Genomic DNA, 18,196 nt, shown 5'->3' with positions numbered 1-18,196 from the left:
AATGCCAAATTAAGAATAATGATACCTATAAAACCTAATCTGTGAATTGTCATGTGAATATGACAATCATTAATGTTAATTTTAATGTAACTATTGGCTATAGAAGGGAAATAAATGGCAGAATAATAAAATTCATAGCTACTTTTATTGCATGCTTACTATAAATCAGAACTGTGCTAAATGCTTGATACGCATGGAATAATAATAAATATTGTTATTCCCATTTTATAGATATAATCTGAATTCCTCCTTAAGACATGGTCTGACTTTTTGTCATCTAAAATTTGGACTTGTCTGAGACTCAAATATCTAGATTTTAGAAAACAGGATAAAAGCTCATGAAATAATTTTTTTACTCACATCCTTTCTGACACTTTATAGTTATGATTTATATACAGGATTCCCCATGAAATTAAAAAATATATATCCACAAAGATGTTATCCAAGAGTCAAAAAAGCAAGCCACATTCAGAGTCATTTATCTTTTTAAACCTCAGATAAGATTTAATTGTTATTAACATGTACTACACTGTCCTTTGTGGGGGAATGGCGGAACTATGTACAATGCCCAGCCAATATCAGTTGACAGGGACTGTCAGCTGATTTCGTGAGAGGAATTGAGTTAGTTCTAGCCATCCGTTGTTTCATGCCTGGTTCCCCTTATGATAAATTCAGGTTATAATATAAATTTTTCCTTAAAACCCATTGCCATCAAGTAAGTCAATTCTGACTCATAGCAACCCTATAGGACAGAGTAGAACTGCCCTATAGGATTTCCAAGGCTATAATCTTTACAGCAGCAGACTGCCACATCTTTCTCCCAAGGAGAGGCTGGTGGGTTCGAACCATGGACCTTTAGCAGCTGAGCTCTTAACCACTGTGCCACCAGAGCTTCTTTGAAAAGCTCTTGGTGGGATCAGATCTTTAATCTTCACCTGCTTACCTAGACCTACTTTCACTGACCAGCTCAAAATGAATGCAATTTACAGTTTAAATAAACATTGATTTATATGTCAAAAAATGTTATGGGGGAATTTTAAAGCGTATCTGCTTTAAAATAGAGATCAATTAAACCTTTGTCTGGTATTATCTTCTTTAAATAGTTTTATGAGTGGCTAGTCTCATGGAAAGAGGAAGCCCTGTACCTCCTCCCTGGAACCTAATGAAGAGCTCACCCACTCACCCACTGCCACCTGAGTGGCACTGACCTCCTGAGTAAACACATGCTCTCCCTACCCTGCATGGAAAAGAAAAAGAACTAGCATCTCAGTGGACCCACAAATTACAGAGATGAGGACCTTCTTTCTTTCTGTCCATTTGCACACACTGACTATTCATGAAGGCATGAGTTTGTGGGGTCTGACATATGGCTAGTTACCTCTTCCTTCACTTCTGCTTCTGGGGTGGTAGGAGGTGGCAATAAATACAGCCTGGATGTTTAACTAAAAAAAACCATTTAATGAATCACACCTATACAACTGTACCATTTTTGTTATTGTGAAAAATTAGAAAAAAACATGTTTAATAATAGGGCATTATTAACTAAGAAAGTGGAATTTCAGTTATTCTCAGTACACCCACATAATGACAATATCTGAAGACATCAAATTTGAGAGTGCCTACTGGATAAAATAAAATATTAAGTAAAAATAAGTGCATTACAGAAAGTATCTACTGTAAGCTTCTATTAGAAAAATTGGAAGTCTGTATTCCACATGTTAACAGTGGTCAGCTCTGCTTGGAGACATAAATGTGTGGTTTTAATTATTTTTATTAAAGATTTTATATATTTTTAAAAATTTCTATAAAATAGGCATGAATCACATTTAATAAGAAAAAGACAGCTGAAGTTATTTTAAGTGATTTAATGGATTAGTTCACCTATAAGGATATTATAAGGAATACTCTTTTTAAATTCATAATTTAATGTTATCTGGAGGTCTTAGTGCCCAAATTGCATGTATGTATATATTTATAACCTACCTTCTTCCATGAAAGATTTAAAAGGTTCTCATATAGATTTGGAAACCTGGTGGTGCAGTGGTTAAGAGCTATGGCTCCTAACAAAAGATCAGCAGTTCGAATCCACCAGCCGCTCCTTTGAAACCCTATGGGGCAGTTCTACTCTGTTCTGTAGGGTCACTATGAGTTGGAATTGACTTGACAGCAACAGGTTTTGTTCTTTTGGGTTTCGTATAGATTTTGTTAGAGGTTGTTATCCATTGTTCCAAATAAAACTCTAATCTCTACATATATTTAAATAAAACATTTCTTGGATAGCATATGGATGTTTTGCTTTCCCAAGAATGTATTTCCCAAGAATGAGTGTTATTTTTTCTAAAAAAATTGAAACAATTATGAATTTACAGAAAAGTTGAAAGTACAGTACAAAGATTTTTTGTTTTCCTGAACCATTGGGGAGTAAGTTTCTGATCTGATATCCTATCACCCCAAAATTCTTTAGTATACATTTCCTCAAACAACGATATTCTCCTACATAACTACAACACAAGTGTCAGAATTAGGAAGTTAACCTTGATATATTAGTACAATCTAATCCTCAGACCCCATTCAAGTTTCCCAATTATCTATCCCAATAATGTTTTTTAGAGCAAAAGAATTTCTTTCGGACTCATTCACTCCATTTAGTTGTCATGTTTGTTTAGTCTAGAACAATTTCTTAGTTCTTTCTTAACCTTTTTGAAGACTGTAGACCATTTATTTTGTAGATTGTCCCTTATTTTGAGTCTGTCTGATGTTTCCTCATGATTTATATGCAGGGTTATAGTTATTGGTCGTGTCCCGTAATATTCTCACTAAGCAAATGGAAGCTGTGCTCATTCTGTCAATGGAAAGGGGGGCTTATAGCATGTAAACCAGTGCCCTATGGCTACTGTTCTGGCCTGAACTGCTTTACCTGGAGTTCTTTTTTCTTCCATAGTTCTTACATTTTGTGAACAAAAACAAGGCCAAGTGCACCTCAACAATTTCGGAATGATGGGCTTCAGGTATGTGTCAACACTTGAGAGTTATCTTTTTTTGTTTTCCTCTCAGTTGGTAAAAAAAAAAAAAAAACTTTTTTTTGGTTAATTATAATACGTTATGCTTTTGTCAAGAGCAATTTTTACTTTTCACCACGTCCTGGATACTAAGGTTTTTGTTGATTACAAATATGATAATATGGTTATTTTGTGAAATGAGAGCTCATATATTGTTATTATGGCTAAATACATAAAAAAAAAATACAAAGAGAGGCACAAATATATTTTGCCAAGAAAAAAAATAAGAACTTTACTGTTGGCTTAGTGATTAAAAAAACTTTATTAAAATTAACTACAAGCCAAATAAATCCTTCCAGTACTCAAATTGGTAAGCTTCCTTGTAGTATCTGTAGCATTATTACAATAAATTTGTTTTTTGAAATTAGAATCTACATGTAAGTGTGAATATATTTATTCCAAATGTTCAGTAAACAATTCAGATGAAATTCCTCTTTAATTAGTAATGAAATTGGCATGAAAATATCCTAAGCATATACCATTGTTTTTAAAAAGGTAAGGGTAGCTCTTAGTGAGCATTTTAATGTACTTAGCAGAAAAAGCAGATAAATTTCTTTCTTTTTGGGCCAGAGATATTTGGGTTTAATTTTGGGCATCATTGTTTTAAACGGAATGCTTCTCACTTTTTTTTTTAAATTTTATTGTGCTTTAGGTGTAAGTTTACAGTGTAAATTAGTTTATCCTTCAATTGTTTTCTGATATTGGTTGCAGTCCCCACAATGTGTCAGCACTCTCCCCTTTTCCACCCTGGGTTCCCTGTGTCCATTCATCCAGTTTTCCTGTCCCTTCCTGCTTTCTTGTCTTTGCTTTTTAGCAGGTATTGCACATTTGGTTTTCTATACTTGATTAAAGCATGTTCCTCGCATGTGTTATTGTTTGTTCTATAGGCCTGTCTGATTTTTGGCTGAAAGGTAGATTTCAAGAGTAGCTTCAGTTCTGAGTTAGCAGGGCGTCCTGGGGCCATAATCTCAGGGGTCCTCCAGTCTCTGGTCTTTTTTTTATGGATTTGAATTTTGTTCTACATATTTCTCCTGCTCTGTCCAGAACCCTCTGTTGTGATCCCTGTCAAAGCTATTGGTGGTGATAGCCAGGCACCATCTAGTTCTTCAGGGTTCAGGCTGGTGGAGGCTGTGCTTCATGTGGTCCATTAGTCATTTGAACTAATACTCTCCTTGTGTCTTTGTTTTTTTTTTTCATTCTTCTTTGCTCCAGATGGGATGGAACCAATAGATGTATCTTACTGAGATGGCTGCTCAAAAGCTTTTAAGACCCCAGACACTACTAACCAAAGTAGAATGTAGAACATTTTCTTTATGAACTATGTTATGCCAATTGACCTAGATGCCCCCCAAGACCATGGTCCGCAGCCCTCAGCCCAAGTAACTCCGTCCCTCAAAGTGTTTAAATGTGTCTAAAAAGTTTCTATGACTTTGCCTTGGTCAAGTTGTGCTGATTTCCCCTATATTGTGTGTTGTCTTTTCCTTCACCAAAGTTAACACTTGTCTACTATCTAGTTAGTGATTTCCCCTTCCCACCCTCCCCTCCTTCCTTACCATCAAAGGTTTTTTATTCTGTGTATAAACCTTTCCTTGAATTTTTATAATTGTGGTCTCATACAAGGTTTGTCCTTTTGTAATTGACTTATTTCCCTCAGCCTTATTTCCCTCAGCCTTATGCCCTCCAGATTCATCCATGTTGTGAGATGTTTCGAGGATACATCACTGTTCTTTATTGTTGCATAGTATTCCATTGTGTGTATGTGCCGTAATTTATCTATTCATCTGTTGATGGGCACTTAGGTTATTTTCAACTTTTTGCTATTGTGAATAATGCTGCATTGAACATTGGTGTGCATACGTCTGTTCATGTGTCAGCTCTTATTTCTCTGGGATATATTCGTAGGAGTGTGACTGCTGCATCATATGATATTTCTAACTTTTTAAAGAGGTGCCGTATAGTTTTCCGTAGTGATAATAACATTTTACATTCCCACCAGCAATTCATAAGAGTTCTAATCCCCTCACAGTCTCTCCAACATTTGTTATTTTCTGTTTTTTTTAATTAATGCCAGTAATGTTGGAGTGAGATGGTATTTCATTGTAGTCACTATGAGTTGGAATCAACTCGAAGGCAGTGGGTTTGGTTTTGGTTTTAATGGCTAATAATGGCATTTCCTTATATTCCAATGTTGTCTTTGGTAAAGTGTCTGTTCATATCCTTCACCCATTTTTTAACTGGATTATTTGTCTTTTTTGTTGTTGATGTGTTGAAGTATATTATAGATTTTAGAGATTAGATCTTGTTGGATATGTCATAGCCTCAATTTTTCTCAGCCTGTAGGTTCTTTTTTTGCTCTTTTGGTGGAATCTTTGATGAGCATAAGTATATCATTTTTGGGAGTTCCCAGTTATCAAATTTATCTTCTTGTGTTTGTGCATTGTTAGTTATGATTTGTATTGTATTTATTCCGTGTATTAGGGCCTCTAGCATTGTTTCTATTTTTTCTTTCATGATCTTTATCATTTTATATTTAGGCCTTTGATCCATTTTGAGTTAGTTTTTGTGTATGATGTGAGGCATGGGTCCTGTTTCTTTTTTTTCTTTTTTAAATGGACATCCAGGTCTGCTAGCACCATTTTTTTAAAAAAACTATCTATTCCCCATTTAATGGGCTTTGGACCTTTGTTAAAGATCAGATGACCACAGGTGGGTGAATTTATGTCTGGGTTCTCAATAAGTCTGTGTGTCTGTTGTTGTACCAGTACCAGGCTCTTTTGACTACTATGGCTGTATAGTAGGTTCTCAGATCAGGTAGTATGAGGCTTCCTACTTTGTTCTTTTTTTTTCAATAATGCTTTGCTTATCTGGGCCTCTTTCCTTTCCATATAAAGTTGGCGATTAGTTTTTCCATCCTGTTAAAGAATACTGTTGGTATTTGGATTGAGATTGCATTATGTCCATAGATTGCTTTGGGTAGAACTGACATTTTCACAATGTTGAGTCTTCCCATGGTATGTTTTTCCATTTATGTAGGTCTGTTTTGGTTTCCTGCAGTAGTGTTTTGTAGTTTTCTTTGTATAGGTCTTTTACATCCCTGGTTAGATTTATTCCTAAGTACTTTATCTTTTTTGAGACTATTATAAATGGTATTGTTTTCCTGATTTCCTTTTCAAAGTTCTCTTTTTTGGTGTATAGGAATACAACTGATTTTTGTATGTTGATCTTTTATCTTGCTATTCTGCTGAATCTTTCTATTAGTTCTAGCAGTTTTCTTGTGGAATCTTTGGGGTTCTCTATGTATGGTATCATATTATCTGTGAATAGGGATAGTTTTACTTCTTCCTTTCCAATTTGAATGACATTTTTTTCTTTTTCTTGCCTTATTACTCTACCTAGGACTTCCAGCACAATGTTAAATAGGAGTGGTGATAATGGGCATCCTTGTCTTGTTCCTGTTCTCAGAGGGAATTACTTTCACCCTCTCTTCATCGAGAATGATGTTGACTGTTGGTTTTTTAGATGTCCTTTATTATGTTGAGGAATTTCCCTTCTATTCCTAAATTATTCAGAGTTTTTATCAGGCATGGGTGTTGGACTTTATCAAATGCCTTTTCTCTGTCAATTGAGATGATCATGTGATTCTTTTCTTTTGTTCTATTTATGTGGTGGATTACATTGATTGATTTTTCTAATGTTGAACCATCCTTGCATACCCGGTATGAATCCCACATGGTAGTGGTGTGTAATTTTTTTTATTTGATGCTGAATTCTATTGGCTAGAATTTTGTTGAGAATTTTTGCATCTATATTCATGAGAGATGCTGGCCTGTAATTTTCTTTTTTTGTGGTGTCTTTGCTGGGCTTTCATATCAGGGTTATGCTGGCTTCATGGAATGATTTTGGGAGTATTCCTTCCTTTGCTCTGAAATAGTTTTAGTATTGGTGTGAGCTCTTCTCTGAATGTTTGGCAGAATTCTCCAGAGAAGCTGTTCGGATTAGGTTTTTTTGGTGGGGGGGAGGTGGGGAGTTTTTTTTTTTTTTCAATTACCTCTTCAATCTCTTCACTTGTTGTGGGTCTGTTCAGATTTCCTATCTCAATTCATGTTACTTTAGGTAGGTAGTGTGTTTCTAGAAATTTGTTCATTTCTTCTAGGTTCTCAAATTTGTTAGAGTACAGTTCTTCATAGTCTGTTATGATCCTTTTTATTTTAGTTGGTTCTGTTGTAGTCTCCCCCATCTCATTTCTTATTTGTTTTCTCTCCTGTTTTTCTTTTGTCAGTTTAGCCAGTAGTTTGTTGATTTTTTCCAAGAACCAACTTTGGTCTTGTTGATTCTTTCTATTGTTTTTCTGTTCTCTGTTTCATTTATTTCTGCTCTAATCTATATTATTGCCTTTCTTCTGGTAACTGAGCTTCTTTTCCTCTTCTCTTTCTATTTGTTCGAGTTGTAGGGCTAGCATTTTGATTTTGGTCCATTCTTCTTTTTTGATATGTGATATATTTTCTGAGCTGTTATTTTCCTATTACCAATTACTATCAAGTTGATCCCAACCCATGTCACTAGCCACACCTGTTCACAAGTAGGTACTTGTCTAAGACTCCAAAACATAGGGATCGTAAGAAAGAGCATGTTGCCAAATTTCAAAGTCTCTGTACTCCATTTTTACTTTTCTTTTCCCTACAACTATTCTGATATTTTTCCGTTTTTCTGATTTAAGTTTATACTCCTAAGAGGAAGGGAGTAAGGCATGAGGGTATGCAACACCTTTAAAAATGGCAAATGGGAGCTCCTTAAATGACCAGGTAGGGTCTTCTCTCCCTCAGTGCTACCAGGGGCAGCTGGATGACTTTGTGGGTGCCCAAGACTGGGAAACTTGGCCCAACCAAACCAAACCTGTTGCCATTGAATTGATTCTGACTTATAACAACCCTGTAGGACAGAGTAGAACCGTCCCATAGGGTTTCCAGGGCTGTAATCTTTTCAGAAGCAGACTGCCATGTCTTTCTCCCACAGAGCAGCTGGTGGGTTTGAACTGCCAACCTTTCAGTTAACAGCTGGGTGCTTAACCACTGGACTGCCGGGGATCTTTTTTGGCTCTGTCACTGGGAATCCTTGCACTTATTGAGGTCTTTCCCTCTTTAAAATCATCTTCACATTTGGAGGCCCTTGCACTGATTAAAATTTCTCTGAGAAACTGTAGTGTTGAGATAGGAAGGGAAAACATCTAAGATTCTATTTCTACCTATATCATATTTGACTTTTGTTTATTATAAATAGAAATGGCTTTCAAGAATGGCTCCATTATTTTCCTTTGAATGTAATGTAATGAATTCAGTGCTTCCATTTTTAAAAGTAAATTCTGTGTTTACTTTTCCATTGCTAATTAAAAACTTTCTTTTTAAAAAAATTCCAGTGAATAGTAATTTTCATTTGGTTTTTGCTTTCATTATTCGTTTATCTGACATATTTTTAAGGACTACAGTGTTCTTGTATTATATATAGGTTCTTTGGGAGTAGCAAATCTAATTCAAACATGATCCTTCCCAGAGGGCCTTCCGTAAAGGAAAGTACAATAAAAACAAAGCACAACTTTCCCCATTTTAGTCATTTTGAAAGTGGCCAGACCTGATTTTGAATCTAGAATCTACTAACTGAAAAAGCCTATGCTCCACTCTACCACAGTCTTCCCCCTAAATATAAACCTTAATTAGAAAGGCAGGGAAATATTGAAATAGGTGATGAGGAAAAAAAGGTAAAAGTATGGTTAAAAGACTTGGAGATTTGGAAATGTTGTCTTTCTCTCAATCTTTACAGAGCCTGAGATGGGATTCTTGGAAGAAGTAAAATTTATGAAGTACTTTATATTATGTCTCTGTAACCAATATACGTGTTATGGAGATAATGCAATGCTTTTAGTTCTTTAAATATTTCTTCTGAAATAAATCCATTCAGTCCATTAACCATACTTAATGTTTTCCCACTGGTTTGTACATGTCATAGCTAAAGACCAGTGTAGACTAATGGGGCAGGAGAGCGAAAAATTAGTACATTCATGAATTATTCTCTGTTCTCACTTTAGACAAGTTAATTTTTCTTAAATTATCAGGTTCTGTCTTAATCATAGGTCATTTGTGGTTATCAAGAAATAAAGGTTTGTGTGTTTGGCCTTCACAAGTCTTACATTTCACATTAAAACCCAAATTCAATTGGTGCTGTAACACCCTATCACAAAGCATTCAATGTGGGGATCGACTATTTTTTAAATAGATAATTCTTAAATTACAAAAATTTCTCTCCCATTGAATATTTAAGACTTGAAAAAGACTATTTTATTAAATTAACTTCAGATGTTATAGTCACATTAAGAGGGTAACTTTGTGTTATGGATTGAATTATGTCACCCCAAAAATACATGTTGTAAATTCTAACCTTTATGCCTATGGTTATAATCCCATTTGGGAACGGGCTGTCTTTGTTATGTTAGTGAGGCAGGATTAGTGTCTTTAGTCAATCTCTTTTGAGAAATAAAAAAGATTTAACAAATTAGCAGAGCAGAGATGGGGAAAGACACACGCCAAGCAATACGAAGATCTCCCAGGGGGCAGAAGCTCAGAGGAGACAAGGACCTTCCTCCAGAGCCAACAGAGAGAAAGCTTTCCCCTAGAGCCAGCACCCTAAATTTGAACTTCTAGCCTCCTGAACCGTAAGAAAATAAATTTCTGTTTGTTAAAGTCACTCATCTGTGGTATTTCTGTTATAGCAGCACTAGGTAACGAAGATGCTTTGTTTTCAGCTTAATCATATTAGAAAGATCACTTATATTAGCAGCCTGTGTGGGAAATTCCAGCTTCATACAAAAACGAACACATAAAAAAAAAGTCCCATCAAGATTACCTTTTATTTTGTAAAACTAAAAGGATTATATTATACTCCTACGATGTGACAGGAGCCTTGGTGGCACAGTAGTTAAGAGCTATGCCTGCTAACCAAAAGATCGGCAGTTTGATCCACAAGCTGCTCCTTGGAAACCCTATAGGGCAGTTCTATTCCATCCTATAGGGTTACTATGAGTCAAAATCGACTTGACGGCAACGGATTTGGTTTGGTTTGATGATATGACATGTAGCTTCTTTGGATTCTGTAGTACTATAAATGAAAGGCAGAACTAGCTTAGATAAAGGAAGAAATAAGGAGCCCTGGTGGCACAATGGTTAAGTGCTTGACTGCTAACCAAAAGGATGGCAGTTCGAACCCACTCAGCAGCTCCTCAGGAGAAAGACCAAGTGATCTACTTCTATAATGCTTACAGCCAAGAAAACCCTATGGGGACAGTTCTGCTATGTCACATTGGATTGCTATGAGTTGGAATTGACTTGATGGCACCCAACAACAACATAGGAAAAAATAGCTTACATTTTATAAAATCTGTTGTTTCATTGATTTACCATTTTTGAAGCAACTTTGCTTATAGTGCTTTATTATAACTTACATCACTTACTTTCCACATTTATGATGTTGTTGTTGTTAGGTGCGGTTGAGTCGGTTCCAACTCATAGCGACCGCACGCACAGCAGAACGAAACACTGCCCGGTCCTGAGCCATCCTTACAGTCGTTGTCATGCTTGAGCTCATTGTTGCACCCACTGTGTCAACCCACCTCGTTGAGGGTCTTCCTCTTTTCCGCTGACCCTGTACTCTGCTAAGTGTGATGTCCTCCAGGGACTGATCCCTCCTGACAACATGTCCAAAGTATGTAAGACGCAGTTTCGCCATCCTTGCCTCTAGGGAGCATTCTGGCTGTACTCTTTCAGCAGTCCATGGTATATTCAATATTTTTCCCCAACGCCACAATTCAAAGGCGTCAATCCTTCTTCGGTCTTCCTTATTCATTGTCCAGCTTTCACATGCATATGATGTGATTGAAAATACCATGGCTTGGGTTAGGCACACCTTAGTCTTCAAGGTGACATCTTTGCTCTTCAACACTTTGAAGAGGTCCTTTGCAGCAGATTTACCCAATGCAATGCGTCTTTGGATTTCTTGACTGCTGCTTCCATGGCTGTTGATTGTGGATCCAAGTAAAATGAAATCCTTGACAACTTCAAACTTTTCTCCATTTATCATAATGTTGCTCATTGGTCCAGTTGTGAGGATTTTTGTTTTCTTTAATATTGAGGTGCAATGCAAACTGAAGGGTGTGGTCTTTGATCTTCATTAGTAAGTGCTTCAAGTCCTCTTCACTTTCAGCAAGCAAGGTTGTGTCATCTGCATAATGCAGGTTGTTAATGAGTCTTCCTCCAATCCCGATGTCCCGTTCTTCTTCATATAGTCCAGCTTCTTGGATTATTTGCTCAGCATACAGATTGACTAGGTATGGTGAAAGAATACAACCCTGATGCTCAGCTTTCGTGACTTTTGACCCATCAGTATCCCTTTGTTCTGTCTGAACAACTGCCTCTTGATCTATGTAAAGGTTCCTCATGAGCACAATTAAGTGTTCTGGAATTCCCATTCTTCACAATGTTATCCATAGTTTGTTATGATCCACACAGTCGAATGCCTTTGCATAGTCAATAAAACACAGGTAAACATCTTTCTGGTATTCTCTGCTTTCAGCCAGGATCCATCTGACATCAGCAATGATATCCCTGGTTCCACATCCTCTTTTGAAACTGGCCTGAATTTCTGACAGTTCCCTGTTGATATACTGTTGCAGCCGTTTTTGAATGATCTTCAGCAAAATTTTGCTTGCGTGTGATATTAATGATATTGTTCTATAATTTCCACATTCGGTTGGATCACCTTTCTTGGGAATAGGCATAAATATGGATCTCTTCCAGTCAGTTGGCCAGGAAGGTGTCTTCCATATTTCTTGGCATAGACGAGTGAGCACCTCCAGCACTGCATCCGTTTGTTGAAACATCTCAATTGATATGCCATCAATTCCTTGGAGCCTTGTTTTTCGCCAATGCCTTCAAAGCAGCTTGGACTTCTTCCTTCAGTACCATGGGTTCCTGATCATATGCCACCTCTTGAAATTGTTGAACATCGACTAATTCATATAAAAAGTAATTTGTGTATTAAGAATAATTGTATATTACCTTAGTAGTATATTTTTCGTATTAAAAAAATTAGAACTTTACAGATCAAACTAATGTATCCTTAGACTATATCCCAGTCCAACTTAGTATTCTCTCTAGAAATAGTCACTATTAACAGTATAATGCATACATTTCCAGACTTCTTTCCATGGGTTGTCCATAGAGAAGATACCTATATATATGCATGCATTTCAGCATAAATGGTGTATCCATCATTTCACTTAACAAATATGACTTAATTTTTCACATCAGTACATATAGATCACCTCATCTTAGAAAATTACAGCATGTTCTTCCATAAAAAGAATGCACCATTATTTGTTTAGCCATTCCTGTTTTTATGAATATTTTGATTGTTCTGATTTTTTCGTGGTATGAACATTTCAGTGAAGATCCTTGTACCTGCCTCTTGGGTTATGCAAATTTCCATCTAAAGTGGCTATACTTATCCCTATGCTCCCTCCAGGTGTGTTTAAGTGCGTTCATTGAATTGGCATTTTCTCCATTAACAGTGAGGTTGAGCATCAGGTTATATAATACAAATCTTGACCATTTTAATTTTTCTTCTGTGAGTTATCAGTTTATATCCTTGGTCTATTTTTTATTAAGATTTCTTCCCCCCCCCTTTCTTTCTTTAAGTGACTTATTGATTCTAATCCTTTGTTGTTATTTATGTTGAGGTATCTTCTCCTGTTGCCTGACTTTTAAATTTTATATGTTTTGATCATTCAGATATTTCAAATTTTGGTGTAGTTGAATTCATTATAGGAGCCTTGGTGGTTAAAGTGCTCAGCTGCTAAGCAAAAGATCGGAAGTTTGAACCCACCAGCAGATCCATGGGATAAAGATGTGGCAGTCTGCATCCGTAAAGATATACAGCCTTGGAAACCCTATTGGGGCAGCTTTACTCTGTTCCACAGGGTCACTGTGAGTCACAATCAACTCAACTGCAGTGGGTTTTGTTTTGTTTTTTAAGTCATTGTATTTTCTTTCATGGTTTTTGCTTTTTGTGTATTATTTCAGAAGGCTTTCTTGACTCCAAGGTCATGGCATAGTTGCCTTCATTTTTTCTAATAATTTTTTATCCTTTAAAAAATTTAGGTCTTGATTACACTTTTGTGAATGGTACCTAAGGTAAAGATCTAAGTTAATTTTTTTCAGAAGGTTAGCTAGGTGTTCAAACACCATACCACATTTTTCTTTAATTTGAAATTCCATCTTTATCATATTTCATATACATGTATGTTTTATATACATATATACACATATGTGCATGCATATTTATACTTTGAATAAACATACTAGATAAGCTCTTTGATTATTTCCCATTTTATAGATGAGAAAATGGAGGCACGGAAATGTCAAATAACTTGCTCAAGGATTCATAGGAAATGGGGGAGCTTGAAACCATACCTGGGAGTTTGGATTTAGAGTCTGTGATCTTAAAGACAATGCTCTCTGTAAAATTTTTATTTGTATGTGGATCTGTTTCTGGAGTCTATTCTGTTTCTTTAAACTGTTGTCTATTTTGTCATTACTATCTCATGATTTTAATTACTACAGGTTCATAATATGTTTGATATCTGGTAGAATAAGTTCTTTTTGTTTTTCGGTTTTAAAAATGACTATATTGTTGTTCCTTCAATCTTCTATATAAATTTTAGAATTTAATGAAAAAGGCAGACATTTTTTACTAGTTAAGCTAATCTATTCTTTGGCTTTAAGAAGACTTCAGGGGATAATTTTGGTTTAAGGTTTAAAGATTGTATCAGGGCAATAGTTTTGGGGGTTCATCTATTCTCCATGGCTCCAGGAAATCTGGAGTTTGTGAGAATTTGAAATTTTGTTCTTCATTTTCTCCCTTTAGATCAGGATTCCCTATGTAATCTTTGATCAGAATGTTCAGCAATGGTACCTGGGCATGATCTATTTCTTCTGATCTCATGGCAAAGGAGGCAGTTGTTCATGGAGGCAATTAGCTTCACAGTCCTATCCTCCTCCTATTCACGACTTCTACTTCCTCTGTTGCTTCAGGTGAATAGGGACCAGTTGTGCCTTGGATGGCTGCCTTCAAGCTTTTAAGATCCCAGGCACTATGCAGTGAAATAGGAAGAAGAACAGAAGCACTAAACATGTTATTAGGCCTGTTAACTGGGATGTCCTATGAATCATAGCCCTAAACCTTGAAACCAAGGAACCAAATCCCATGAGGTGTTTGCTTATACATAAGCAGCCTCAAAAGGTACTGTATTTTTTGTTGTTGTGACTATATCTATCACACAACTTTTTGCCAATTCAGCTTTTTACAGGTGTGCATCTTATTGACAGTGCTTACAATTTTCAGCTGTGCAACCCTACCATTAATCAGTGCTATTTTCCCATAACTGCAAACCAAAACCCAGTACTCCATTAGCAATAATCTCCCCTTTCCTACCTCCCTCCCACCCCTGGTAACCACTCATAAACTTTGGTTTCTATACATTTGCCTTTTCTTGTCTTTTTATATATGTGAGATCATACAATATTTGTCCTTTTGTGATTGATTTATTTCACCTAGCATAATGTCTTGAAGCCCCTGTAGTGTGTATGAAGACTTCATTGCTCCAACTGGCTCTGTAGTATTCCTCTGTATGTATGTACCACATTTTGTTTATCCATTCATCTGTTAATGAGCATTTAGGTTGTTTCCACCTTTTGGCTATTGCGAACAGATCTTTTTTTTTTTTTTTTTAAATCTCAGCCATCCTAGTGGGAGTGAAATTGTACCTCATTGTGGTTTTGATTTGCATCTCTCTGATGGCTAATGACATTGAGCATCTTTTCATGTGTTTGAAGCCCATTTAAATGTTCTCTTTGGTGAAATAGCTATTCAAGTCCTTTGCCTATTTTATGACTGGGTTATTTGTCTTTTGGTTGTTAAGTTGTCAAAGTTACATATATATTTTAGTTATTAGGTTCTTATCAAATATATGGTTTGTGAAGATATCCTCCTGGTCTGTACCTTGTCTTTTCACTTTTCTCCGCAGGGTTTTTAATGGCTGATTTTTCAGAAGTGGATTGCCAGGCCTTTCTTTTGAAGTTCCTCTGAGTGGACTTGAGCTTCCAACTTTTTGATTAGCACCTGTCTTTGGCTGTATTCTCTAGAGAAGCAAAACCAGCAAAGTGTATAAATATATATATATATATATATATATATATATATATATATATATATATAAAGAGAGAGAGAGAGATTTATATTAAGGAAATGACTCATGTAGAGGCTGGAACATCCCAAGTCCATGGGTCAGGCTGGAGGCTTCTCCTGATTCATGTAGCTGCAAGGGCTGGTGAACCCAAGATTGGCAAGTCAGACAGCAGGGCTCTGGCTCACAGGCTACGGAGATGGATGAATCCCAAGATTGGCAGATAAGACAGCAGATACGCTGCTATCTTAAGTCCCCAGAACCAGAGGTCAGATGAACAGGAGCCAGCTGCAGGATCCAGTGTAAGCAAAAGCCCATGAACCCTGCCAGAGAGTCTACCTATACTGAATGCAGGCCATACCCCCAAGGAAGCCCCCTTTCAACTAACTGGCTACTCACAGCAGATCCCATCAAGGAGGTTATCATATTATATCAAATCTCATCACAGGGGTGGTTACATCATTATATGACTACCAAACTACATCATAACTGCCAAACCACTGAGAATCAGGGCCAAGCCAAGTTCACACACAACCCTGTTATAGAATCTGAGTGCATTAACCATTTGCACCACCAAATGGTTAATGAGTTGTTGGTGAATGAATGCATGAATGAAAACAGTGAATTTCCACTACTTGACAAAGTACTTCACTCATTCATTCAACAAATATTTGTTGAGTATCTACTGTGTGCCAGGTACTGCTTCAGATGCTTCAGGTATATGGGTGAACTAAACACAAAGGTCTCTTCCTTGTGGTACTTAACATGCCAGGGCTGGGGGAATATTGTAAACAATAAACATAATAAATAAGTAAATCATATCACAAATTGCTGTTGTTGGGTACTGTTGACTTATAGCAACCCTGTGTGACAGGGTTGAACTGCCCTGTAGGGTAGGAGCAGATAGCCAGATTTTTTTTCCCACTGAGCTTCTGGGTGGGTTTGAACCACCAATCTTTTGGTTAGCAGCTGAATGCTTAACCACTGAGCAACCAGGGCTCCTATATCACAAATTAGAAGGTCATAAATGCTATGGAAAAATAAAAGTAAAGCAGTGTAAGAGTAACTAGGAGTGCTGGGAATGGGTAGAGGAATGAGGGATATAACTTTATATAGGGTGGTCAGGCAGGGTAAGCTTCATTGAGAAGGTGACATTTGAATAATGTCTTCACAGATGTTAGGACGAATTCATGCAAATTTCTGGGGAAAGAACATTCTAGGGAAAGGAATAGCTGGGACACAGGCATTAAGGCTAGGTCGTGCTTGGCATTTTCAAGGAACAGCAAGAAGGCTGGTGTGGCTGAAACAGTGAGCAAAAAGGGTAGTCGAAGAGGAGATCTGAGAGGTTACAGATGGACAGATCAGGTAGAGTCTTCTTAGGCCCTTGTAAGAGTTTTGACTTTTACTCTGAAAGGATTTGGAGCAAAGAAGGAATATTATCTGACTTAAAATTTAAGAGGCTTAGTCTACCTTCTCTTTTAAGAAGACACTGCTGTGGGACAAAGGCAGAAGCAGGTGGAAAATGATGGTCAGATCCTGTATATATTTTCAAAGTATGAGATTTCTGGATGGATTAGATTTGGATGCGAGAGAGTGAAGTCAAATATGACTCCAAAGTTGTCAGCCTAGTAACTAGAAGGATGGCTTTGCTTTTAGCTGCTGGGGAAGGCTGCCGAAGGAGCAGTTTAAGAGTAAGAATGGAAATTCAGTTTCGGACATCTTGAGTTTGGAATATCTATTACACATAGAAGAAGAGAAATTGAGTAGGCTATTGGCCATGCAAGTACAGATTTCTGAGAACAGTCTGAGATGGAAATAGTGTTATCGATAGGTAAGCAAATATATTCTCTGCTGATGAACTGCAAGTCTTTGTACATCAGAAGGTCTGAATTGCCTGACTGTGAGCTGGGGTAAATATACCATCATTTTGTTCTTAGCATGAGCTAGGAGAAGACCTGTCCATAAATCTTGCTTTGCAAACATTAACAAAACATTCAGGCATTAATTTTGGCTTTAAAAAAAAGGAAATGTTTCCCCTCAGGCGTGGATGTTTAGTGCGCAGAGTTTTTCTGTTATTTTCACAGAAAGCACTTTAGAGTTTTTGTTAAGATCAATGCTATGTTAGGACATACGCTGATATTTTTTTCCTCCCAACCTGTAATATTTATAGCAGCTAAATGAACCCAAATTACTGTACTTTAAATATATTTCATTCAGCACTGCTGCATAAATAATTTCTTTTTAAGTTATAGGAAAGAAAATGTTGATGTTAATTTAAAAGAATGCAATCATGAAATGTCACTATTTGAGCATCAGGCCTGAGTCCCATGAAAACAAGTAAATCAAAATCATGGAGCTTTATAATCTTAAAAGGATTACATCAAGGGTCTGATGTCTTGGATTCTTAAGGGCAGACATGGAACAGTCCAACATCTGTGCCAGAATGACCTCTGTGAAGCATAACATTTCCTTTAAAATATTTAGACATCATGATAGTTTTCCATGGTTTTAATTCATAAAACATGGGTTTTTTTTTTAAAGCCACAGGAGCATAGCAATTTTTTCAGCTGTCACCTCCTTTCTCTACCTTGCTTTTAACCCGTATTAAATAAATGTTCACTAGTGCTAATGTGAACAACTCAACTAGCACCTTCTTTCAGAAATATGACCATGTACAAACATCTCTGGATAAGGAAATAAAATGATAAGGGGAAACTCTGAGTTAGGATCATGAAATCTAAAGGAATTAATATAAATAAAACTAAAATAAAAAACATTAGACAGCTTATTCTGTGTTTGATAATGTTTCTTTTATAATTTTTTACTAATATTTTTCTCTCATTAGGACTCT

At 36.5% G+C, this 18,196-nt stretch overlaps 1 protein-coding gene across 7 annotated transcripts in view; it reads left to right on the top strand.

Moving 5' to 3' along the window:
- FILIP1 (filamin A interacting protein 1) overlaps window positions 1-18,196 on the top strand; it is a 244,741-nt gene that overhangs the window by 28,097 nt on the left and 198,448 nt on the right. For 2 of the 7 annotated variants that reach the window (XM_049895715.1, XM_049895704.1), the window contains exon 2: window positions 2,942-3,008. The exons of the other annotated variants lie outside the window; for them this stretch is intronic. The gene's annotated coding sequence lies outside the window, so the exon portion shown is untranslated. The remainder of the gene's footprint in view (window positions 1-2,941; window positions 3,009-18,196) is intronic. 7 annotated transcript variants of the gene reach the window in all.

This window comes from Elephas maximus, chromosome 1 (genome assembly GCF_024166365.1).
Source record: "Elephas maximus indicus isolate mEleMax1 chromosome 1, mEleMax1 primary haplotype, whole genome shotgun sequence".
NCBI classification, from domain to species: Eukaryota; Metazoa; Chordata; class Mammalia; order Proboscidea; family Elephantidae; genus Elephas; species Elephas maximus.
Note: the sequence above shows the minus strand (reverse complement) of the source record. Positions and strands in the feature narration are given on the sequence as shown.